Source organism: Macaca nemestrina, chromosome 18, assembly GCF_043159975.1.
Source record: "Macaca nemestrina isolate mMacNem1 chromosome 18, mMacNem.hap1, whole genome shotgun sequence".
NCBI lineage: Eukaryota > Metazoa > Chordata > Mammalia > Primates > Cercopithecidae > Macaca > Macaca nemestrina.
Window position 1 is genome coordinate 14,492,571 of NC_092142.1, and position 26,560 is coordinate 14,519,130.

General features: G+C 39.9%; 1 protein-coding gene across 12 annotated transcripts in view; it reads left to right on the forward strand.

The window, feature by feature from the left end:
• Window positions 1–26,560, forward strand: part of MRTFB (myocardin related transcription factor B) — a 262,686-nt gene that overhangs the window by 99,697 nt on the left and 136,429 nt on the right. The window contains exon 1 of one of the 12 annotated variants that reach the window (XM_071084140.1): window positions 2,947–3,060. The exons of the other annotated variants lie outside the window; for them this stretch is intronic. The gene's annotated coding sequence lies outside the window, so the exon portion shown is untranslated. Of the gene's footprint in view, window positions 1–2,946; window positions 3,061–26,560 lie in introns of those variants that run through there. 12 annotated transcript variants of the gene reach the window in all.

Here is a 26,560-nt window from a genome sequence, read left to right on the forward strand (position 1 = left end):
AATGATGTTTACTTAAAAAAAAAAGTTACACTTTATATAGCTATGCCCTGATTAGATGTATCCTTCTCTTACGATTTTTTTTTTTTTCCGAAACAGGATCTCGCTCTGTCGCCAAGGCATCAGTTCAGTGACATAACCATGGCTCACTGCAGCCTTGAACTCCTGTGCTCAAGTAATCCTCCTGCCTCAGCCTTCTGAGTAGCTGGAACTATAGGCACATGCTACCGTACCCAGCTAATTTTTAAAATTTTTTGTAAAGATGGGGTCTCACCATGTTGCCCAGACTGGTCTCAAACTCCTGGCCTTAAGCAATCCTCTCACCTCAGCCTCCCAAAGTGCTGAGATGACAGGTGTGAGCCACAGCACCTGGACTCTTATGGGTATTTTAGATTTGTGAAGGAATAAGATGCTGTCCTTTTGTTAATGAAAACTCTAGTATGTATGAACAAATAAGCTTTACTGTTATTATTAAAGTTAAGGTGTTCTTAAAGAGGTAAAGTTAAATGCTGTCATTCTGTCTCTTCATACTAAGAACAAAAGCAAGTGATTGTGAAATATTTCAGTGGGTTGAACCTTAAGGTAGAGCTTGCCTTTCCTAGTATTATAAGGAGTACTTTCCCTAGTTGCTATGGAAACAAATAAGAATTGTTGAAAGTTATGATGTAGATTGTGATACATATCTGCTGTGAAAGATAGATGTTGCAAACTAAGTCTCTTAATGCTACCACAATAATGATTTCAAGAACAAATATTTACTGTACACTTGTGTGTGTGGTAGGTACTGTGCTAGAAACCTGGGAATGGAGGTGAAAAGGCAAGGTTCTCAACCCCATGGAGCTCAGGTTCTCCTGGGTGAATAATAAACAGACACACGGACTAGAGCAGGGGGTAGATAGAATAGCAGTGAGTGCCAGGTGCAGTGGGAGTGCTGTTGAGGGGAGTTGGGGAATGCTTGCAGTGACTTTAGAGGATGTGTAGCAATTTGCCAGTAGAGAGGTGGGACGAAGGTGGTGTTCCTAAAGGGAAACTGCATAGGTAAGGGCTGAGAGGTGAGGAGTTACTTTTTATATCAGTTCTTTCAAATCACTATCCTCCTTCTTACCCATACTGTTGGGAAATATTCGGGGGATCTTAAATTTTTGAATTCATGGGCTGATCGAGTGTAGACTGAATCAGCCTATCAGCTGTTCCACTTGACTGTGTAACTATATGAGTGAGTTATTTAGCCTCTCCAAAACTCATGGGGTTGCTGTGAGGATTAAATGGGAGACTCTCTCTAAAGGGCAGAGCTCAAAGTTTGACATTTAGTAAGCTCTAAGTAAACATGGATTGCTTTTTGGCAGCAACAATATTATCTTCTGGTAATTTTGAAGGCTTTTGTAAGAGTGAGGGTATCATGTTTTAAAAACATTTCCCATGCTTGCTGGATGACAAATCTTGTTTGTAGTAACCTATTGAATACCTAGTATGAGCTCAGTGTTGGGCTAGGACTCAGTGAGAGGAATTATACATCGCTCCTATCCCTAGGCAGCTTCCAACTTAGTTGAGAATGAAAATGGACAAATAGAAAATAAGAGTAGAGTTGTGTAAGTGTGCTAAATGGCTGTATACAGGTTTTCAGTATATCATAGTAGTAGTATTGCTTATGTGGCCCATTTACTGTTTTCCAGGAGGTCTAGGCATATGTTACCAGAGAGAGAACAGAACATAGAAATGGCAGTTAAAACCAAAAGAGTTGAAAACTCAGAAAAAAAAAAATTAATAGAAAAGAGCTTAGCTGGGTATGGTGGCGCATGCAATTAATCCCGGCTACTCAGGCGGCTAAAGCAGCAGAATCACTTGAACCTGAGGGGTGGAGGTTACAGTGAGCCGAGACTGCTCCACTGCACTCCAGCCTGGGTGACAGAGCAAGAGTCTGTCTCAAACAAAAAAAACAGAAAAGTAGGAAAAAGTCTTTTCTGTGTGGTGAACCTGCTGGCCATAAGAGAGAAGCAGTTGCCCCTGTGGTGTGATTCTGGGGCTGCGCCTAGAATCTCTCTCCCATTCACATCTAAGTAATTGAAATTCCATCATTTTGCAGGACCACCAGGAGTAGCCAACCACACATCTGTCATTTTCATTTTAGCACAAAGGGGTTTATCATATTCTTTCCAGACAGTAGTTTTGGACCAGAATATAAGGTTTAAGAACGCTAAGCATAGAATAAATGGTTAGCACAGTTGGGGAAAGAGGGTGAATGTACTAGAAGACAAACTTCATTTTGGTCTCCAGGACACTCTCCAACAAATAGTTCAAGAACCAATTCTGCATGACTGCCATGTGCCAGCTACTGTGTTAGAAACTAGGGATAGATGCATAGGTGAAAGGATGAGCTCCTCCACCTCAGTGAGCTTTAGGCTTATGGACAGATGAAAAGATAAAGATAAACAGATAAATGTAATGCATATGGGGAACAGTTGCTGGAGAGGAGGATACAGAGTCAGCATATCCAGTGTGAGGTACACCAAGGAAGAGGGCACAGTAGGCATTGTTGGGATCTCTAGAAGACATACCTGCCTTTGGTCTAACACCGCTTTATGGTCTTCTCCAAGTGTCTAATCCCAGGTAAGGACAGGAAGACCTGAACTTTTGTTTCAGATGTTCGCCACCCCTGCCTTCTATTCCCATTGCTGCTTCTCTACCAGGGACCCCTTTTCTGCAGTGGGTCCAGGCCACAGCAGTGGACTGTGGTTCTTCCAGGGTTGGTGCTTACAGTAAATTGAGCTAACAATTTCTACCTGGCTTCAGTCTTTAGACCGGGGTCACATGCTTCTGGGACCCCTGGATTTGAAAGAACTGCTGGGCCGGATGCTAGATGCTATGAAGGAGTAGTATTAGGGTGGGTTAAAGAACATTCAGGAAATGGAATTACTTACAGTTTTGCGTGTCTCTGTTGCTCTTTCCTAGACAAAACAAGTATATATGGAGTCCTCTACCACATGTGAATCTTGAATATCTGAATAAGATGAACTTTTAGCATTCAGGAAAGAACACTGTGAGGACCTGAGGTTGAGTTTCATTGTAAGCTTAAGTTCATTTAACAACCCTTGATAGAACATTTCTAAATGCATAGTAGTAACATACTGAATTATGCAGGGAGAGAATTTAGAGCCAATAGACAACATAATCATCTCTCTGGCTGTGTACATGCTAGCTGTTAAAATCAATATGTGAGAGATGGTCAAGTAAGCTAACTGCTGGGGAACTTGGCCACTTTGTAGAAGTTTGGAAAGTATTATTTAAGACTTGTACCCCAGGAGGTTACTTCTCTCTCCCTTTGGATTGGAGATTCTGGATCCTTTTTATTTTTATTTTTAAAGAGAATACTCAGTTATTTCTGAGAATAGAAAATAATTAAGTATTATTAGAGTTAGATTCTGAAAAGCTGTATTTATTAGTGAACTTGGTATGTGTGTGTTTATATGTTTTAAGCAAAACGATTTCATGATGATAGCAGCAACTTCACCAACAAAGAAAACCTTTCCCCCATCATCTCCCCTGCCAAATACAGTAGCTTGATATTTGGGACTTTTAAGGCCAGAAGTGTTAATGTCTGTTATTTACTGGAAGCAAATGTGCACCCCTCTATCGTAATTTGAAAATTATATAATCTATTTTAAACTTTGTACCCATTTCTATTTTATTCGTCATTTTTTCTATTCCTGGCTTGATTTAAATAGTAAAATTATTAGAAGAAATTGTTTGATCTTTAAAGGATTTAAGGCTTACCTGTCTGAAGGCTTAAATATAATTTCTTCATTGTTTCTTAGCAATTTCTATAAAAATATGGTATTATTTTTATACAGGAAGCTGAAAAAGCAGGCTGTTCCCAAGGAAGCTGTTGTGTAGTTCCTTCCTTTCTAAAGTTTAAGCTCAATGCTTTTCCTCACTCTAAGTTCAAGGGCTTAGTTTACACGCATAAAAATAAACTGAACAGCACCTGCCACTTAGTCACAAAAGAGAGTATCTCAAAGCCACTACACAAACAGATGTACTCAGTTTGTTTTTGAGGTGCTTGAAGTGTGTGGTTTAAAAAGTTTTTTTAATTTCAAAATGAATAGTATGAGGAAATCACGAAGAAAACATAAACCGAAAGGTCAGGTTTGATACCTGAATTGGGTACATTTTAATTGCAGAATTGTCATCACTGCAGGTACTGGTACTTAATACATTCAAATAGTTCAGTACAATCCACTCTAAATAGCTATTTTAATATGGACAGTTTGCCAAAGTCCATGGTATGTTGTTAAAGTCCTTGTTGACACTGATGGAGAAAATGAGATAACCAAGTTGTCTATTTTTATTTAGTGTAAGTAATTGTCCCTGGTTACCATAAGAACCGTGGATGCTATGTTTATGTAAACTTCTTTCAAAGTTCTGAAGTCAGTAGGAAATTATCTAGAAACTCCTGTTTTATTCATGAATGTTGCCTGTAAAGAAATGTAGAGGCCTTGCTAAAAATTATAGAGTACTTCTTGTTATCAGTAGGTTACTGTGAGCTGACAGTATAAAGAATATCAAATACAAATTCCAGTGTTTGCCAGGGAACCATGCACATGGCTCAAGATTTTCATCACAAATGAGCGAAACAGCATCTTAAATTCTGTTCCTGAGTCAGAAAAGGAGAGGAAGGAGGAAACCATAAGGATCAATATGGTTTGCCCTTTAATCTCAAAATCATTTTAATGATCCTTAGAGTAGAGCTTGTGTCTTATTTACTCTACTACCTTGAATTATGGACTTATTAGAAACATCAAAACAGTGTCTGGAGAAGTCTCAAAGTCTGAGCTGGGCTCCCTGTGAAGGGGCAAGGCAAGCTTATCTTCAGGAAGGTCGTGGGGTAAAGCCAGACCAGTAGCCTTGAAGCCCTGGTGGCCAAGAGCTAACCCTTCTGGACCAGATATGTGCAGAGGCCAAAACCACATGGCTGGTTCCCTGATACAGTTTTTGTCAGTGCGAGTTTAGCCCCTAGGGTCAGGGTGGGCAAGCAGGAAACTGAGAATGGGTCCTGTAAGAGGCAGTAGAGTAGTGAAGGAGCTCTGAAGGCAGGCAGGGAGGTAGGGTTCTAGTGCCAGCTCTGTCAGCAACTAGTTTTGTGACATTAGACAAATCTCTTCATGTCTTTGGGCCTCAACTTCCTCCTTTATAAACTGGGGGAGCTGAATCCCATAACCTCAGAGGTCCTGGCCCCGTTCAGCTTCAGAGTGCTGTGATTCCAAGCTCTCTACCGGTACAGCGCCATGCCTTCCATTTTGCAGCAGCCACACCACCCTCTCCTGGAATTTCGGCTTGAAACTCATCCACAGCATGCCATCAGTCACCAGGTTCTGTCCATTTTTTCTCTAGGAAATGTCTTGTCTTTTTCCTTTCTCCTCCTCACTGCTCCACGTGAGACCAGGCTTTGGTTATATTTGTCAGGATAACGACCTCACCCTCTTGCCTTCCACCCTTTCTCTGCCCCAAGGCCCCAAACTCACGCCTATTCCCAGCAGGAATCCCTCCTTTACCATCCTGTCCCGCCCCATCCCATGCTCTGAATCTTATCTCCTTTAAACACTACTTCTATCATGAGCATTTTCTTGCTCAGAAATCATCAACCTGCTCTGTGGTTTTTTAAGATCCTCTGTAATCTGATCCCACCCTATCTATCTAACTTTGTTTTCTCTTTCTAACACACCCTGCAGTGTAACAATACCAATTTTTTGCTGTTTATATAAGCATTCCATGTTTTTTCCTACTTCCGTAACTTCCTTTGTTTCTTTCCCCTAAATAACTTAGCCTATAAATTTAAGAAATTGAGAGATGAAAAGAGATAGTATAACTGAATAAAGTTCTGCAGATTGGAGGTGCAGGTAGTAGAAGGAGAGGTGGGGTTAACCCTAGAAAGAAGAAAAGAACATTTGGGAGGCAGGAGGGAAAGACAAGTAGATGTTAAACATGCAGAGATTTTGAGTCAGAGAGAAGGAAGTTTTAAGAAGCTTACTCACATCAAGTGGCCTTTGCCCTTAATAAAATAGAAGCCAAGCTTATCTGCTCAGTGATGAGGGATGGTGCTCGGTCTTGAAGGAAGTAGAAAATCCCCACTTGCTGTGGACATTGAGGTGAACATTCACTAGAGGTGAATAAAGGACTTAAGAAACATTGAGAATCCAGTTGAAGTTACTTAATGTGAATTTGGTGGACTGATTTCAGTTTTCTGGATGTGCTCAGTGGTGCTTGGCTTCAAGGACCTGGATGGGCAAACTGAGAGTTGGGTATTGGTATTGCTGAAGTGGCTCTATCCCCTCCACCACCCGCTGCCAGCTTCTAAACTAGATGAAGAGGCAAACAAGAGGGAGGGGCTGAAGCCTCAGAGAGGTGCTGTGTCCATTCATCCTTCACTCTCTGGTTCCCCCTTTTTCTCGGTCCTCTGGTGCCTCTTTCCTCCTTTCACCCTCACTTGATGGCTTTGCTTCCAAATGCTGAAAACACAGAAGCAATGAGAAGAGAACATCTGCAGGCTCCACTGCCCCACCCACCTGAGTGTGTGCTTGTGTTCACCTGTCCCTCCATATGGTGGCTGGGCGCTCTCAGCTCCTGTCCATGGCACTCATTCTTACTGGGTACCATCCCCTCTGATCTCTCAAGGGCATTGCTTCACTGATTTGTGTCCTCCCACCCCATCAGTTCTTCACTGTCAAGGACAGTGTGGAGTAGGGGCAGAGTGGGATTTAACAGGTATAAAGAAACAGTGGGGTTTGAATGAGTGACCCTGAAGCAGAAAGAGCAAGAGCCCATATCAAGGGAGGTAGGAAAGGAAAAAGGTGGTAGGATCAATGGTGTGGAGACCCTGGTGGGGTTAACGGATTGTTGGATCCAGAATTTGAGAGATAGCTAGGAGGGAGTGGTCAGAGGTAGGTGTGTGAAACTGGAGATCACGGAGTGTTCCTGATTTAGGGAATGATCATGAGGTGAGTGGCTGAGGAAGGGTGGGTGAGGGGGTTCAAAAGTAGGAGATTCAAAGCTCAGGGCTCCAGAGAGCTGGCAGGAAGAGTGGTTTGGAAACAACAGTGATGAGCTGGCAGGCCTCCAAGCCTAGTAATGTAGGAGGATTGTGAGAGGCAAAAATCACCACCACTTAAAAGAGCTGCAAAGGAAGCAGTGTCTTCCAGGTGAGAGCCAGGTTTCCCTACTTCTTCTCTTATTCCACCACAGTCTGTTCTTAACGTAGAAGTCTGATGTTTTCATTTCTATCTGTCCAGGCCTGTGTGACCTGACCCTTAGCTGAGTTTGCTGTTTCTGCTCCAGGCACTGGCCTGCTTGGTGTGCCCAGCGCACCAGGAATATTCTTGCCTTGGGGGCCCTTTGCACTTGCTATTGCCATCCAGCACTCATTCTCCAGGTATCTTTATAGCTTGCTCCCTCACCTCCTTCTGGTTTGTGTTCCAGTGTCTCCGTGGACAGAAGTGTCAGGGCTTCTCTGGCCACTCTATCTGAAATGGCACTCCTCTTGCCATGCACTCACAGCCCCTTTTCCTGCCTTAGTTTGTTCTTCAGCACTTACCACGATTAGACAGTATATATTTTACTTACTTACTTATTGGTATATTCCACGAGGGCAGAAATTTCTGTCTAGGTTATTATGTCTTTGTTTTTTAGTTTTTATTTATTTATTTATTTATTTTGAGATGGATTTTCACTCTTGTTGCCCAGGCTGGAGTGCAATGGCATGATCCCGGCTCACTGTAACCTCTGCCTCCCAGGTTCAAGCCATTCTCCTGCCTCAACCTCCCGAGTTGCTGGGATTACAGGTGCCTGCCACCACACCCAGCTAATTTTTGTATTTTTAGTAGAGATGGGGTTTCACCAGGATAGCCACGCTGGTCTCAAACTCCTGACCTCAGGTGATCCACCCGCCTTGGCCTCCCAGAGTGCTGGGATTACAGGCGTGAGCCACCGCGCCCAGCCTATGTCTTTATTTTTTTAATTGCTTTTTCCGTGCACCTAGCAGAGAAATTGCCAAATAGCAGATGTTTACAAATATGAGTTGAATGTAGAATGAATGAACGAATGGATCAGTGAAGAGATACAGGAGGCCTAAAGGAGGAGGAAATGATTTATTCACAGGAGGTCATTTCAGAATTCAGGATCTAGAGTGGGTGTAGGATGTGATTGTTATTGTGGGAGGTTGAAGTGGAGAGAATGAGATGGTTCCTGTTGTTGAGGAAGTTGAGTTACTGGGACATTGGATAATTAGAAGGAATTCCAGCTCCCAGCACGATGGCAGGAGATGACATGGAGAGAAAAACTACCAGTCAGGCCCATAATCGTTAAGGAATTTAGGAGGGGCTGGGGTGGATGATCAATAGAGAACTCTTAACAAAAATTGGAGAAGTGGGTTGGTTTTTTTTTTTTTTTTTTTTTTTTTTTTGTTGTTGAGACAGAGTCTCGCTTTGTCGCCCAGACTGGAGTGCAGTGGCTGGATCTCAGCTCACTGCAAGCTCCGCCTCCCGGGTTCACGCCATTCTCCTGCCTCAGCCTCCCGAGTAGCTGGGACTACAGACGCCCGCCACCTTGCCCGGCTAGGTTTTTGTATTTTTTAGTAGAGACGGGGTTTCACCGTGTTAGCCAGGATGGTCTCGATCTCCTGACCTTGTGATCCGCCCGTCTCGGCCTCCCAAGTGGGTTGGTTTTTAAAAAAGCATGTCCACAAAGAAAATAGCAGTTGTGAGGTGTTGCCCTCTCCCTACATCAAGCTTGTTTTTTTCCTTAAATTTTCCAGGTACATTTAGTTAAATGTAAACTCTTGGTTTTATAGGTCTCTTGAATTTTTTTAAAAATAAAGAAATACTACATACGTAGAACTAATGTGTCAATGCTAATTTTTAAAAGTCTGTTACTCTGACATGGGATACCAAGAGCCTGTCAGTAAAAATAGTTGCTATGGATTGCCAGTTCCTTTGGATCTTTAGGGTCAAGTACTAGTAGTTGCTTCTCAAACTGTAATAGGTTCAAAATATAGACTATGGTTTATACTGATATATTTGTGGTTGGAAACTTTAATGTTGCCAATGTCTTCCCAATTGACATCTGAATATCTCAATTATGCTTCTGGTAAATTTATTATTTTAAAATGCCCTGCCAGACCATAGTGCTTTACAAAGTTGGCAGCATATTGCTGATGACCTAATTTATTATTTGGACTCATTGTAAATGTTCTAAATGTTTCAATATAGAACTATTCCTTTTACCCGTTTGAAGAGCATTTTAGGTATGTTTTAATACATGGAAGGATTATTTTCTTCTGGCCCAAATAAGCAAAAAACTTCTTAAGTATGTATTTTCAATCTCAATTCCCACATTTATTCTATTTTTAGGTTCCAGCTACCTTCCAGAACATCAGAAAGAGTAGTCCAATTTCAAATAGGATTTCTTCTGGGTAAAAGCTCCTTTCCTGCCTGCAGTTGAGGCTGCATTCCACCATGCTTGTGCTGGCTCTGGGCTTCACTGAGTTTTGCCTCCCACCCTCAATTTCAACCATTATTTTATCCTGTTCTCTGGTTTGCTTCAGTTCAGTTTCTTTCTCTCTGTAGTTTTTTTGGACCAGTAATTTCTAATTATTATCCTGTAGGTCTCAGTTTAAATGTTGCATTTTCAGGGAGGTCTTTGTAGATTGCTTTCTAGTGCATTGGGTCCCTGCTGCTGTGTATTGTCATCACTGTGCTTTCCCATTATAATATGTTACATCTTACTGTAATTATATGCTTCCTGTCCAAATCCATAACTTCCAAGGGGCTATCTGGCTACCTTGTCTATCTTGTTAATCGCTATATTTTCAGCACCTAGAATAAATAGTGCCTGGCACACAGAAAGCTCTTCATAGATATTTTTTGAATGAAAGGATGAATGAATGAGAGTGAGTCCTAGATTCTTCCTCCTTGCCACCACAGCCATGGCTAGTGACCACTTAATGTAAGTATTTGCAGCACTTGACACAAGTATGGAAAGGATCAGGTCTCCTCTCCTGGGAAAAGTCCAGTGCTAACAGTTATTGGGAGGATGACCTCAAGTCCTTTTCAGCGCCACACTGACACTACTTGGAATTATGCTACTGAGGGGAGGATCTGGTTCTTGCTACACATTGTACCTATTCTTTCTTCTGAGCAGCAATGTCAGGAGGAGGAATTATCAACTAAGTAGATTTTTGTGAAATATATATATTTTTAGTTATTTCCCCAAATCCTACTACTTCAAATCTGCTATCATTACATTGCCAAATTTCTGGATTTTTAAGGTAGAGTTCCAAAAAATTAATCGTGTGTTATCTGGATGTTTCATACTATAAGTAAGCATAGTGACAGATAAATATTTTGAACAAGTAATCATTCAGTAACCTAATTTGCCCTATTTAATGTAGTTTGATAAAAGTTTTTCCAGCACCTTGTACAGGTCCTCAACACCTTTTCTTAAACTCTGCAGCCCAGCTGCATTTTAAATACAGGTTTTTTTGAATTTTAAAAAGATGACATGTACTACCCAGTGAAGTTTGGGGCAGTACCCCATAATCAAACATTAATATTTCTGCCTTGAAATAGTCACACTAAATAGGAAATACACTACAAATAGCCTCAAATCAGCTCAGATTCTGATTTTGCTGCATATAATTCTGGTCAGGTTGGACCACAGATGAATTATGAAAAAACTCCCAGTTTTAGACTTTTGGGTCTTTGGAGTTACTTGCAGAGAACTGTAATAAGTGCACATTGTGTTGTAATGATTCTACTGTCTGATCCTCCCCTCCCCTCCATGCTGTGGGCCACCATTAGGACAAGCCGTGACTGTCACCTGGATCACAGGGGCCTCCTCCCACTCCATCTCCTTGCCTCTTGTTCCTTAGCAATCCAGTGTCCAGAGTAATTGGCCTAAAACAAGTTTGGTTCATATTGCTCCTCTTTGTAAATCCTTTCATTGACTTCTTACTGCTCTACAGATGGGGCACACATTTCTTAACCCATCATACAAAACTCATTGTAATCTGGGCCCATTTTACCTTTCTAGCCCTTCAATAGCCACTCCTTATTTTTTTTACTTGCAAACATATATCTTCTGTTCCATAGTCCTGCTTGCCTATTGACTGTACCTTCTGTCTGAAATAGCTTCTTTATCCTGCCTCCATCCTCACGTCCCTTTTCTAACTCGTTTGTTTTTCAGGTCTTGGATTAGATTTCACTTCCAGAGGAACCTTTCCACTCCTAGTTCTAGATTAAGTACACTGCCTTTGTGTTTGGGCAATGTCTTATGCTCCTGTTGCATTGTGATATAATTATATTACTAATTCTCTGGAGCAAGCATCTCAGCCTTAGCACAATTAACTTTTTTTATATGCTTATTTCATGACCTGGTGTTTAGCACCCTCCTGAGCCTCTGACACTTGACCTGCTGTGCGTCTCACACTTGGCCTCTGACATTTGCCTTGCTTTAGCAGTCAGCTTCTAGACGTGGTTCTAAATAATACTTACCAGATTTCTCCACCTTGGCACTATTGACATTTTGAACTGGGTAATTCTTTGTTGGTGGTGGGGGTGGGGTGGGGCGGGGGTGGTCATTGTAAGCACCATTGTAGAATGTTTAGCACATCCCTGATCTCTACCCACTAGATGCCAGTAACCCTCCTTCCTATTGTGACAACCAAGAATGTCTCCAGACACTGTCAGACATGCTCAGGGGTGGGGAGGCACAGTCACCCATGTTTGAGATCTACAGGTCTAGAAGGAAGACTCTTTGAGGAAGGGGCTGTGCTTAAGGGCATCTTCATATTCCTACCTTGGCACACATGGGTCACCTTAATCATATTGAATTAAATTAATAAGGTGAGAAGGAGGGTACTGGGCAAGGAAAGGGATGGATAGACAGGTCTAGCTCAGCTCTCTCGGGACATGGCATGTGAGAATATATAGCAAATGATTTTCAAGGGATTGAGGTACCATACTTAAGGGGATCAGACTCTGTTCTTCTCTTTGAATAACTACTCCTTTTGCCTTTGGGCCATCCCCCAAGGAATTATTTCGTCCCTTAGAGTTACAGGCCACAGAATCTCATGATCTGCTGGAGGCTGCCTTAGAATCAACCAGGAAGCATTTGTTAAAGCACTGTACAAATAATAGGCACAGATAAGAATCACAAGCAGTCCTTGCCCTCAAGGTGCTCCCAGCCCAGTGAGAAAGACACTGGTGGATTTTGCCTCTCTGTCCAGAAGACCCTTACATCCTTCCTTTCCTGGCACATTCCTACTCCTCCTATCCAGTCTTGATCAGGCCTTCCTAATATATGGTCCCATAGCATCTATTCTTTTCCTTCACTGCAGTTTTCACAGTTTTAATCATAGAGTTTTTTCTGTGTTTTACTTAAATGTTTCTATTCCTTGAGACTAAGTTCAATGGAGAAAGGGACAATGTCTGTTGTGTTCATTTATGTTTCTCCAGCTCTTGGCACAAAAACTGGCACATAGGCATTAAAAACATAATTTATAGACAAATAAGAATGCTTGTGGCTGTCCCTCCTAGAACGTGGATTCCAGTGGAGGAGATGGTGCCAGCTGCAGTGTTCAGTTCTGTACCAAAGGGACAGGAAAGTGCATGGTTGGTTTTGGGAGTGAGATGGAGAATAATCTGGATTAGAAGTACATGGGGTGACTTTATAGGGAAAAAAAAAGTTAGAAAATCAGGAAGACTAGACAGGAAAAAAGAAAAGCCATTCATAGGTTTAATATAAAGAGACAACCATTTTGGTAAATTTCAGCCTCTTCCCCCTTTTTCTCTTTCTTTAAAAATATGTTACTTCATACTTTGAAATATTTCATGAATACAGAAAAACATAGAGAATAATATAACCTCCACCTAGCTTAGTCGAATCTTAACATTTTGCTACTTTTGATTTACATTAAAACAAAAAATGATAAAAAATAAAATAGAACATTGCATATAGAGTTGATTCTCCCTGTGTGCCTCTCCCAAATGGCATTTCCCCATCTTCTTTTTTTTTTTCTTTTTTGTGAGACAGGGTCTCATTCTGTCACCCAGGCTGGAGTGCAGCAGCATGATCTCGACTCCACCTCCCAGGCTCAAGTGATCCTCCCACCTCAGTCTCCTGAGTAGCTGGGACTACAGGCATGCACCACCACACCCAGCTAGTTTTTGTAATTTTTTTTTTTTTTTTTTTTTTTTTATAGAGATGGGGTTTTGCCATTTTGCCCAGTCTGGTCTTGGACTCCTGAACTCAAGCGATCTGCCTGCCTCAGCCTCCCAAAGTGCTGGAGTTACCAGCGTTAAGCCACTGTGCCAAACCTCCCCATCTTCCTGAAGTGTGCATTTGTCTCTCCCATGTGAAAAGATGGGGGAGGTCTGGCATGGTGGCTTAATGCCTGTCATCCCAGCACTTTGGGGAGACTGAGTTGGGCCGATTGCTCGAGCTCAAGAGTTCAAGACCAGTCTGGGCAACCTGGCAAAACCCTGTCTCTACAAAAAGTACAAAAATTAGCCAGATGTCATGGTGCATGCTTTTTATACACTATTGAGAGAGAGAGAGACAGAGAGAGATAGTGTAAGTATTTACATATATATATGCACACCCATATATATAAAAACTATATATTATTTGTATATTATTAAAACAATTATTTGGTTTGAAGATTTTGAACTTTGCATAGTAGGGTATCATACTGTATATGTATTTCTGAGGATTGCTTTTTTCATTTAGCCTTTCGTGTGAGATTTAGCCATGTAGATGTGTGTAGCAGTAATTCTTTCAGTTTTGTTGTATGATATTTTAGGACTATACTAGTTTATCCGTTCTTCTGTCAATGAGAGGTTTTTGTTATTTTCAACATTGTGGTACATGTCTCGTGCATGTTTGACAGCTTCTCTAGGGTTTGTACTATTAAAAGAAAAACCTTAGACAAATTAAATATAATAGAATTTAATTGAATGAAGAACAATTTGTGGATCAGGCAGCCCCCAAACTAGACTAGGATTAGAGAAGCTAGGATTAGTGTAGTCATGTGGTTGAAGATTTATGGACAGAAAAAGAAAAGTGCCATACAGAAAATGGAAGTGAGGTACAGAAACAGTCAGATTGATTATAGTTCAGTGTTGGTCTTATTTGAATATAGTTTGACAGTTGACTGCCTCTGATTGGCTGAAACTAGGTGATTGGCGCAAGAGTAGGTTATAGTTTTTGTATTTAGCTAGGTTATAGTTTCTTATGTATGGAGAAACCTTTAAGCTGAATTTAAAATATGTAATGAGGCAGGTTTAGACTAAATTAAATTTAGTAGTTTTTCCCTTTTGATCAGTCTCTCAAAATTTCACTTTTGAGAGATTGACCAAAACTTTAGGCATTAGTGTCACTTTGGTTTTAAATTTTACTAGGAAATAGTAGACCAGTGGACTTTGCAAGGTGCGAATAAGGACTGCAGATAATATTTTTTTTAAGGGTTAGAGTAGAGGGAACCTTTTTTTGTTGGAATTTTTTGTTTATAGGAGAAAAACAAAATCTGGTCTGTTTCAAACTTGTTTTTTTTTTTTTAAGTTTTAGTTTGATTATGTCATATTTAGTATAAGTGATTGTATTTTGGTTGGTTTGGTCTGTTGGGGCTTAGTGTAGGAGTTTAGTCTAAAATAATGGCCTTGCATAGCAGCTTTAGGCTAAACTGAATTTAACAGCACCTGAAGGTGGAACAGCTGACACATAGGGTCTTACATTTCCTCAGCTTCACTGGACGTTGCCAGATCATTCTCCAGAGCAGCTTTGAGGTTTCGGCTCCTGACAGCACTGTCTCAGAATTCCTGTTGCTTCATGTTCTTGCCAAGACTTGGTACTGTCAGACTTTCAAATTTTTGCCTATGTGAAATAGTACATTTCCTTCATTTCTAGTGAATTTGGGCATCACTTCTTATGTTTATTTGGCTGTTTCCATTTCCTCTTTTGGGACTTGTCAGTTTTTCTTTTGTATTTTTTTCTTATGTATGTTTATATCCTTATATATTTCAGATTAACCTTTTTTTTTTTTTTTTTTTTTGAGACGGAGTCTCGCTCTGTCGCCCAAGCTGGAGTGCAGTGGCCCGATCTCAGCTCACTGCAAGCTCCGCCGCCCGGGTTCACGCCATTCTCCTGCCTCAGCCTCCCGAGTAGCTGGGACTACAGGCGCCCGCCACCTCGCCCGGCTAGTTTTTTGTATTTTTTAGTAGAGACGGGGTTTCACCGTGTTAGCCAGGATGGTCTCGATCTCCTGACCTCGTGATCCGCCCATCTCGGCCTCCCAAAGTGCTGGGATTACAGGCTTGAGCCACCGCGCCCGGCCTTCAGATTAACCTTTTATTGATATTTTCCATTTCCTGTTTTCCATATTTCAAGTATGTTCTCCATTGTGGCTTATCTTTCCACTTTGTGGTATGCTTTGTTGGTTGCCAGTTTCACATTATAATCAAGTCATACTTGTCAGTCTGTTCATTTATGGTTAATACTTTTTGCATCATGTTTAATCCTTCCGTTCTCTAAGTACTTTGGGGTCATAAAGAGATCCTACCATGTTTTCTTCTAAAAGTTTGTTCTGTTTTTTTTCAGTATAGGTCTAATCCATGTACAATTTATTTTTGTATGTGCATATAAGATATGGAAAATTTTCCATGTGAATAAACTGGTTGCACAAGCCATTGTCACTGATTGCATAGTCTATCTTTTTCCTCTCTGATTTGTGATGCCACCTTATCACGTATTCAGTTTCCTGAGTATACATGGGCTGCTTCATTTTTTTATAATACATTCTTTTAAAATAATGTATGCTTGTGTCACTTCCAAACTATCTTAATCACTGTGGCTTTGTATATTGATACATTATCCAAGGCCCTGTTAAGAACCTTGAGTGGATGGTTATGATTGGAACTTAGTGTGTGGGAGACAGAGTAGCGGGTGGTTGTGCTAGGAAAGTAGGTGGACTTGATTTTGTGGAGGGCTTTTAGGAGAACTTTGAGGACACAGGTTAGGTCTGTCTGTGGGACCATGGGTCACTGCGTGCTGGTAGATACAGCAGTAGGGCCTGGGCTATAATCTTGCGGCAGCAGTGAGTGGTTTTTTAAAAGGAGATTTCGGGTCTCAAGAAGTTGTTTGTGCATTCCACATAAACTCATATGTATGTATAATGTATTTTTTCCAGAAGTCTTTTAACTCTTCTTTAAACTGTTGCTCTCTTAAAACCTCACCTCAAACTTCTCTTACATCAGAAAGTCTTTAAAACTGGTTATTATGAGTCTTCTTTGCTTTGGTGTTATAGTCTTCATTTGAAAGCTGGTTCTTAGCATTGTTGTTTTCTTTTTCAGTTAATGTGTGTGTGTGTGTGTGTTTTTACATTGAGCGTTAGGCTTATTTTTTCGCCTTTCTACTTTGTACTGAATTGAATCAGAAAAAAAAATGAATGCTATTTTTAAGTGCCATTATTCTTTTGAAGAAAAGCTTCCATTTAAAATGTTTGTCTAAACTGTAAGGGGTTTCTGTCAACCACTCCCGCTTCTGCTGAGAATGAGTAATACGACCTTTTTTTCTGTTTTAAAGAACAAGAGCGATGTCACGATGCTCCAAGTGTATATTGTTGTATTCCTTATTTTGGTGACGTTTGAACTCTTATTAAGTAGAATTGAGTCAGTAAAAATTAAATAACTTAGAAAAAATTGACTACTGCTTAGATTCTTAAGCCCTTATGAAAACTCTAGTGCTTCTGTTGGTGTTTGAAAAGGAGGTATTAAAAGAGATGCAGAATGAGGGGAAAAGCCCTGAACGTGTTTTTGTTTTTGTTTTTTTCAAATTGGAAATGTCTTTATTCTCTTTGCAGACTCTAAAGGTAGCACATGCTCATTGTAAAAATTTGACGCAATACCAAAGGGTATAGAGTAGAACTCCCCAGTAGAGTTTTCTGCAATGATGGAAATGTTCTATTCTGTACCATCAGTATAGTAACCATTAACCATATGTGGCCGTCAGACCCTTAAAATGTGACAGGTGCAATTGTAGAACTGAATTGTTTATTTTAATTTAATTGTAATTGGTTTGTATTTAAGTAGACACATGTGGCAAGTAGCTACTGTATGGTATACTCAGAGATAGCCAGTTGGGTGTGTACATTTTCTGTCACTCTCTACCAGCCTCCTGACTTTCTTCTCTCTTTGACCTCTGCTCTGTCCCTTTTTTCTCACCTTCTCTCTCCGTTGCTTTGGCATGCAGCCTGCCAGCCTGCCTCCACTCTCCCTGCCTGCCCCATTCTTTCTCTTGTTCTTTCTGTGTAAATGTTATATATATACACATAGGACATTCTGTTCAGCAGTTAACTTTTTCTGTTTAATTATGTATCATGGACATTTTCCCCTTTCAGTACATATAGATCTGTCTTTTTTTTTTTCTTTAAGTTATAGCATAATTTCAGTGGAATTAATGTACCAACATTTATTTTATTTTTTTATTATACTTTAAGTTCTGGGGTACATGTGTAGAACGTGCAGTTTTGTTACATGGGTATATACGTGCCATGGTGGTTTGCTACACTCATCAACCCATCACCTACATTAGGTATTTCTCCTAATGTTATCCCTTCCTTAGCCCCTGCAACAGGCCCCAGTGTGTGATGTTCCCCTCCGTGTCCATGTGTCCTCATTGTGCAGCTCCCACTTACAAGTGAGAACATGCAGTGTTTGGTTGTCTGTTCTTATGTTAGTTTGCTGAGAGTGATGGTTTCCAGCTTCATCCATGTCCCTGCAAAGGACATGAACTCATCCTTTTTTATGGCTGCATAGTATTCCATGGTATATATATGCCACATTTTCTTTATCCAGTCTATCATTGATGGACATTTGGGTTGGTTCCAAGTCTTTGCTATTGTGAATAGTGCCACAGTAAACATACGTGTGCATGTATCTTTATAGTAGAATGATTTATAATCCTTTGGGTATATACACAGTAGTGGGATTGCTGGGTCAAATAGTATTTCTAGTTCTAGATCCTTAAGGAATAGCTACACTGTCTTACACAATGGTTGAACTAATTTATACTCCCACCAACAGTGTAGGAAGCGTTCCTATTTCTCCACATCCTCTCCAGCATCTGTTGTTTCCTGACTTTTTGATGATTGCCAGTCTAACTGGCGTGAGATGGTATCTCATTGTGGTTTTGATTTGCATGTCTCTAATGACCAGTGATGATGAGCATTTTTTCATGTTTGTTGGCTGCATAAATGTCATCTTTTGAGAAGTGTCTGTTCTTTACCCTTTGCTCACTTTTTGATGGGGTTGTTTTTTCTTGTAAATTTGTTTAAGTTTTTTGTAGATTCTGGATATTAGCCCTTTGTCGGATGGATTGCAAAAATTTTCTCTCATTCTGTAGGTTGCGTGTTCACTTTGATGATAATTTCTTTTGCTGTTCAGAAGCTCTTTAGTTTAATTAGATCCCATTTGTCAATTTTGGCTTTTGTTGCCATTGCTTTTGGTGTTTTAGACGTGAAGTCTTTGCCCATGCCTGTGTCCTGAATGGTATTGCCTAGGTTTTCTTCTAGGGTTTTTATGGTTTTAGGTCGTACATTTAAGTCTTTAATCTATCTTGAGTTAATTTTTGTGTAAGGTGTAAGGAAGGGGTCCAGTTTCAGTTTTCTGCATATGGCTAGCTAGTTTTCCTAGCCCCATTTATTAAATAGGGAATCCTTTCCCCATTGCTTGTTTGTGTAGCTTTGTCAAAGGTCAGATGGTTGTAGATGTGTGGTGTTATTTCTGAGGCCTCTGTTCTGTTCCATTGGTCTATATCTCTGTTTTGGTACCAGTACCATGCTGTTTTGGTTACTAGCCCTGTCATATAGTTTGAAGTCAGGTAGTGCGATGCCTCCAACTTTGTTCTTTTGGCTTAGGATTGTCTTGTCTATGAAGGCTCTTTTTGGGTTCCATATGAAGTTTAAAGTAGTTTTTTCCAATTTTGTGAAGAAAGTCAATGGTAGCTTGATGGGAATAGCAGTGAATCTATAAATTACTTTGGGCATTATGGCCATTTTCACGATATTGATTCTTCCTATCCATGAGCATGGAATGTTTTTCCATTTGTTTTTGTCCTCTCTTATTTCCTTGAGCAGTGGTTTGTAGTTCTCCTTGAAAAGGGCCCTCACATCGTTTGTAAGTTATATTCCTAGGTGTTTTATTCTTTTAGTAGCAATTGTGAATGGGAGTTCACTCATGATTTGGCTATCTGTTTGTCTGTTATTGGTGTATAGGAATACTTGTGATTTTTGCACATTGATTTTGTATCGTGAGACTTTGCTGAAGTTGCTTATCAGCCTAAGGAGATTTTGGGCTGAGATGATGGGGTTTTCTAAATATATAATCATGTTATCTGCAAACAGAGACAATTTGGCTTCTTCTTTTCCTATTCGAATACCCTTTATTTCTTTCTCTTGCCTGATTGCCCCAGCCAGAACTTCCAAAACTGTGTTGAATAGGAGTGGTGAGAGAGGGCATCCTTGTCTTGTGCCAGTTTTCAGAGGGAATGCTTCCAGTTTTTGCCCATTCGGTATAATATTGGCTGTGGATTTGTCATAAATAGCTCTTAATATTTTGAGATATGGTCCATCAATACCTAGCTTATTGAGAGTTTTTAGCATGAAGGAGTGTTGAATTTTGTTGAAGGCATTTTCTGCATCTATTGAGATAATCATGTGGTTTTTGTCATTGGTTCTGTTTATGTGATGGATTACGTTTATTGATTTGCATATGTCGAACCAGCCTTGCATCCCAGGGATGAAGCTGACTTAATCGTGGTGGATAAGCTTTTTGATGTGCTGCTGGATTTGGTTTGCCAGTATTTTATTGAGGACTTTTGCATTGATGTTCATCAGGGATATTGGCCAGAAATTTTCTTTTTTTGTTGTGTCTCTGCCAGGTTTTGGTATCAGGATGATACTGGCCTCATAAAATGAGTTAGGGAGGATTCCCTCTTTTTCTATTGTTTGGAACAGTTTCAGAAGGAATGAGTATTAACATTTATTAACCCTACTGATGGGCAGTAGGTTGTTTTCAGTTTTTTTCCCTATTAAAATATTTTTTAACCACTACACTATTTCCTGTTATATATTTTCCTTTGTGTTTTCTGCATACCTTGCTGGTGTATAGGGTTGAGTTGTTCAAAACTGAAATCTGCGTTTTCTTTTGTACTTTGATACCTAGTAGAATTTCCTTAGAACTTCAAATAAAGACCCCACTGGAATCCTTGGCTGCAGCCTGCAGATTAAGGTTGGCATATTGTCTTTCACTAGTGCAGTAATAATGGTTCTGATTGCTTGCTGTCCAGTGTGCTCAAGAGAAAGAGACTGGGATCTTACATTAATATGAATGAATGCTTACTGTTGTCTCTCTCAGAGATGTGGGCTGGCTGCAACTGCCTCTGCCTTTCTTGAGACCACCTCGGCAAGGGTATGTGCAAATGTAGCACGAGGCACACCTGCAGCCAGCCCCTCCGGCACGACCATTTCTGTTTCATGGGCAAAATTCCTGGGGGTAAATACTGTGGGCTTGAGGTCTCATCTTAGATTTCAGAGAAAATCTGAATTCGGTTTAATGGCAATCTAGCCTGGCAAACAGAATGTTTATGTCAGCTGGAGTGGGCAGCTTGTAGGGGAACCCTCAGAGGTGCTGCGTTTAGCAGTAGGGATGGGTGAGGGTGAGCAGACTCTTCTCTAGCAAGCACCTCAGTTTTTCCAGTTGTAGTTTTTTACAGTATCTCCCAGAAATTTTGTAAACATATTGTTTCCACTCATCTGATAAAACCTTCTAAATCTTTTTCTTTTTGGAATAACTTGTTTTATGAAATTGTTGGCAGTGGTTGCTTTTCTTATTTGGCAGATGGGTTTTTGTACTTTACGTCTTTCTGAGGTTTATAATATGCTGAGGTCATTTCCAAGGGATTTTACAAGTGATGGTTAACAATTTTTCATCTTTATCTGAAAAATATTTATCTTAAGGACAACGATGTATTTATAGGAAATAATTAAAATAATGCTGCTTGGAAAACAAAGAGTTTACGGAACACAGAAACCTGAGCTGCCCTCCCCTTCCTTAGTTTAGTCGTTTCCAGCACAGAAATTGTAACCCTGAATAATTACTTTCAAGGACTAAACTCAAACTTATTAACTTCTCTGGCTACTCTAAAGAAAAGCTAAAGAGATAATGTAGTAAGGAATAAAAAGTACATGGAGAAATTTATTTTACTGATTGAACTTTAGAAAATAAAACCTTAGGAAATTCTTAATTCACTAAGATTAGTTTGGGTACCTAGTTTCAAGAAGTAACTTTAGAAACAATACCCACTCTCTAAAAGCCAGAGGGTTTTTTTTTTCTTTTTAAAAAAACGTTAGTTTATATGTATAGCCATGTTATGTTGCCAGATACCTAGAAATCCAAATGTCTGTTAAATCCCAAATATTGGAGAAAACAATGAAAAATATAAATATTAATTTCAGCCTCTGTTACTTTAAGAGCTAACCTGTATTATGCCTGGGCTAGGAAAACTTTAAAACCCTGTTATCATTTATTCATCAGAATATTTTTCTGTGTGTGTCAGAACAGTTGGTAGAAATAAAGTTTTTTTATTTGGAAGTTTGAAGTTTAATTAGAAAGTCAAGACAAGCTAGAAAGGGTGTTAAATTTTTTAAAATAATAATGTTATACTTTTTATATTATTTCACATAATCGATTCAGGAAACCAAGAATGTGGTAGACAGAATAATAACACTAATTGCTGACGTTATTGACATTTACTGATTTATTCATAGCTCTGCTGTGCACCTCACATCTATTATCTCTTCACTTCTCCCATCAATCCTGTGAAATAAGTACCTTTGTCACCCCCAGCTTTAACTAAAAGATGCTGTGGCTTTGAAACTTTAAGTAACTTGCCCACCAGCTAGAAAATTTCACAGCTGGAATTTGAACCCAAGCAGTCTGACAACAGAGGAGAAAACTTTAACCATCACAGTTCTGATTTAACAAGGTCTCTCCTGAAACAGGGGCTAAATACTATGATCGTTAAGTGAATACTTCATCCAGGAAACAACCGTAGCTACAAATGAAGCCAATGAGCAATTTTTTAATGGTTTCTCACAGCCAAGTGTAATTCCAAACACCTGACATACAGTATCTCACTTAATTTGCACTGTGCAAGGGATATATTATTTATACTCATTTGTCAAAGAGGCTTGGGGGGTCAACTAACTTGCCCATAGTCATGATTTTTGTAATTTGTGAAGCTGGGATGGTGCAGAATAATGGATTAACATCCATTTATTAAAGATTTTTATTAGTTTGTGCAAGGATTGCTTTAGTTCAGTATTTTCATCAGTTACTAAGATGAATATGCAAAAGGCAAACAAATTTCAGATGATACAAAACGGAGTGAAGATATTACAAAATGGAACAATATTCAAAAAGATTTTCAGCCTTAAATTGTATGCTTTTTAAGCATAAACAACACATTCACACATTCAAAGATAACAAGACTAAGGGCCGGGCTTAGTAAGTACCTTTGTCTTACGCCAGAGGTGGGTGGATCATGAGGTCAGGAGATTGAGACTATCCTGGCTAGCGTGGTGAAACCCCATCTCTACTAAAAATACAAAAAAAATTCCGGGCGTGGTGGTGGGCGCCTGTAGTCCCAGCTACTTGGGAGGCTGAGGCAGGAGAATGACATGAACCCGGGAGCCGAGATGGCAGTGAGCCGAGATCGGGCCACTGCACTCCAGCCTGGGGAACAAAGTGAGACTCCATCTCAAAAAAAAAAAAAAGACTAAAATCCACTCTAGCCTTGGCCAGTGACCACTCCATTGCACCATCCCACTCCTGCTCACACACAGCTGAGAACCACTCTACTCCTTTCCTCTTTCTCCAGGGTGTCATTTTTAGCAAAAGTAAAAATATATATATATATTCTTCTTTTCCCCTTTTCTAATTCACTGGTGTTACTGGCCAAGTCCAAGTCTTTCCTATGTCTTTGTCCAGGGTGTCATTTTAGCATATATTCATTTTAGCAAAACTGAATATATGTATAACTGTCTGCATGCAGTAAGTTAATTACTGTGACTTGGGTTTTGCAAAAGAGAAAAGATTTATTCTCAAGGCTGCTGAGCAAGGAGACGGGAGAACAGCTCTCAAAACCACCTCCCTGAAGATAAGGCTTAGGGATATTTATAGTTGAGGATGTGAGGTAGTCTAAGGCATGGGGGAAAATGAAGTAAGAGGTTCATTCTGTGCAAGTGTAGTTGGGTTTCATGCCATTTCATAGGACATATGTGCCAAAAGTGGCGTTAGCATGATCTAAGAGTGGAGTTTTCCCCCACCCCGACCTCAAAAGGTCACCTCTTAGGCTCTTAACACAGGCCCAGTTGAAGGATTGGTGGTCTCAACCAGTTGGAACTGGACAGGAGCTGGCCCAAATTCCTGGAAAACAACTGAAATGGCCATTACTATGATGACCTGTGATGTTATCTATAACATAGCCAGTGAAGTTTCAGTGTTTAGCAGTAAAGCCTTCACCCACTGCGGCCTTCAGCTTCTTAGAAAAAGGAAAACAACAGCAACAGCAATAAAAAGCAGGTGACCAAAAGCAAGCAGGGCAGGCAGACCTGACCAAGTTAACCCCCTGCTTTCATTAGCAACAGATCTTAGATATCTTTCCGTATCAGTATCACCTGGAGAGAGCGTCCTCATTCATACTTATAACTGCATAGTATTATATTGTATGAATGTACAACGATTTAACCCATCTCCTATTGATCGTGGCTAGAGTTATTTCTACTAATTTGCTATTAAAAACCATATCACAATAATCTTGGACAGTATCATTGTTTTAATTATTTGTAATTTGTGTATCATAAAATTCACTATTTTTGGCATAAGTTCTAGGTTTTGACAAAGACACAGAGACACGTAACCACCACAACCAAGATATAAAACAGTTCTATCACCCAAAAATCCCCTTGTTGTCAGCCGCACTCCTGGCAGCCATTACTCTGTTCTCTGTCCCTGTAGCTTTGGCTTTTCCAGCATGTCCAAGTATTGAAGCCCTTTGAGTACAACTTCTTTCAGTTAGCATAATGCGTTTGAGATTCAGGCCAGGTTGTTTCACCTATCAGTAGTTCATTCCTCTTATTACTCAGTAGTGTTCCATTGGATGCATGTGCCATAGTTGTTTATTCCAATCCGTTTAGGTCATTTGGGTTGTTTCCAGTTTGGGGTCTATTATGAACATAGCTGTTAGGAACATTTGCACACAGATAGAAAATATCTTTTTGTAAAGCAGCCTTATTGAGGTGTCATTTACATACCATAAGAGTCACTTATTTAAAGTATAAAATTTGATTTTTTTTTTTTTGGTAAATTTAGAGTTTGTACCATCATCACTTTTGAGTCTTAAAATTTCATCCATGTTGTATCATTATTTCTTTCCATTTTGTTGCTGAATATTATTTCATTAGGATATACCACATTTTGTTTATCCATTCACTAGTTGATGGACATTTAAAGTTTTGCCTCTTTCAAATTATGCTGCTATGAACATTTGCCTGCAAATTTTTGGATGGACATATGTTTTTATTTCTCTTTGGTAGATACCTAGGAGTGGGATTGCTGGATCATATGGTAAGATTATGTTTGACATTTTAAGGAAATGCCAGCCGATTTTCCAAAGTAGTGTTTTACATCCTCACTAGTGCTGTGCTGGGGTTCCTGTTTCTCCACATCTTTGTCAGCACTTGCTTTTATCTGTCTTTTTAGTACCTCGAACCCACCAGTAGGTTTTAATTGCGTTTCCCTAATAACTGATTACGTTGAACATTTTTTCATGTACTTATTAGTTATGCATATGTCTTCTTTAGTGAAATGGTTTTTGTTTGTTTTTTGAGATGGAGTTTCACTCTGTTGCCCAGGCATGAGTGCAGTGGTGCGATCTTGGCTCACTGCAGCCTCTGCCTCCAGTATTCAAGTGATTCTCCTGCCTCAGCCTCCTGAGTAGCTGGGAACACAGGCTTGCGCCACCAGGCCCAGCTAATTTTTTTGTATTTTTAGTAGAGATGGGATTTTGCTATGTTCACTAGGCTGGTGTTGCACTACTGGCCTCCAGTAATCTGCCCGCCTCGGCCTCCCAAGCTGCTGGGATTACAGGTGTGAGCCACTGCATCCGGCCTAGTGAAATGTTAATTCAAATCCTTTGCCCATTTTTAAATTGGGGTTTTTATCTTTTTTTCTTTATATTCTGGATACAAGTCATTATCAAATAATTGATTTGCAAATGCCACAGAATCCTTTGTTTTTACTAAGGGGTCAGTCGTTTTGTCTAAAATAAACACTTCTCTTGTTTTATGCCTTTTGTCAATTTCTGGAGTTCTGAAACCATTGTTTTTTGACAATTTTGTCCTGTTTTACACTACCCTTGGGAAGAGGATTTGCTACCTGCAGGTTCATTCTGAATATATAAATTCCTAGAAAATCAGTTCCTGGGTCAAAGGATTAATGCATTTGTAATTTTAATAGATGCTGGCAAATTTTTCTCTACAAAGAGAAAATTTATATTCCTCTCATACGTGAGTTATAGCCCAGACTTACCAGTGATGTGTGTTATTAAACTTTCAGAGTTTTGCCAATACTGTATACATGAAAATTCGTTGTGATTGGTGAAAGCACTATAATAGTAGCTACTTGTATGTGTACATTTAATCTGTATAATAATCCATGAGTTAGTTACTGTATTAGTTCATTCTCATGCTGCTAATAAAGACATACCCAAGACTGGGTAATTTATAAAGGAAAGAGCATGGCGCTGGGGAGGCCTCGGGATACTTATACAATCATGGTGGAAGGGGAAGCAAACACATCCTTCTTCACTGAACAGCAGGAGAGGGAACAGTGAGCAAAGAGAGAAAAACACCTTATAAAATTATCAGATCTCATGAGAAGTCACTGTCACAAGAACAGCAGCATGAGGGTAACTGCCCCCAGGATTCAATTACCGGGTCCCTCCCATGACACGTGGGGATTATGGGAACTAAAATTCAAGGTGAGATTTGGGTGGGGACACAGCCAAACCATGTCAGTGTACAATGACCCAAGCTTATATATGGGGAATTAAGCTTTGTTGAGGTTATACATTGCTCAAGTTCATATAATTTATTAGTGATAGTGCTGGGTTTTGTCCCCATATCTAACTCCAAAACATGAACTCTGAACTGATACCCTATACTATACTGTCTCTGTTGTGGAAAAGGATTTCAAAATTCATCTAATATAAATTCAAACCAAATTAATAAGAGCCTCATCAGTAGGTGAGGCGATCACAATCTCATGCTTAAGAGAATGTAGTTAAACTGTGTTTTAGCTAATTTAGGATAGCGTGACCAGAATTGTGAATAGATGCAAAAGTTCACGGATGTGCATTTGTTGATGGTTTCTTAGGTATGATATCAAAAGTACAAGCAACC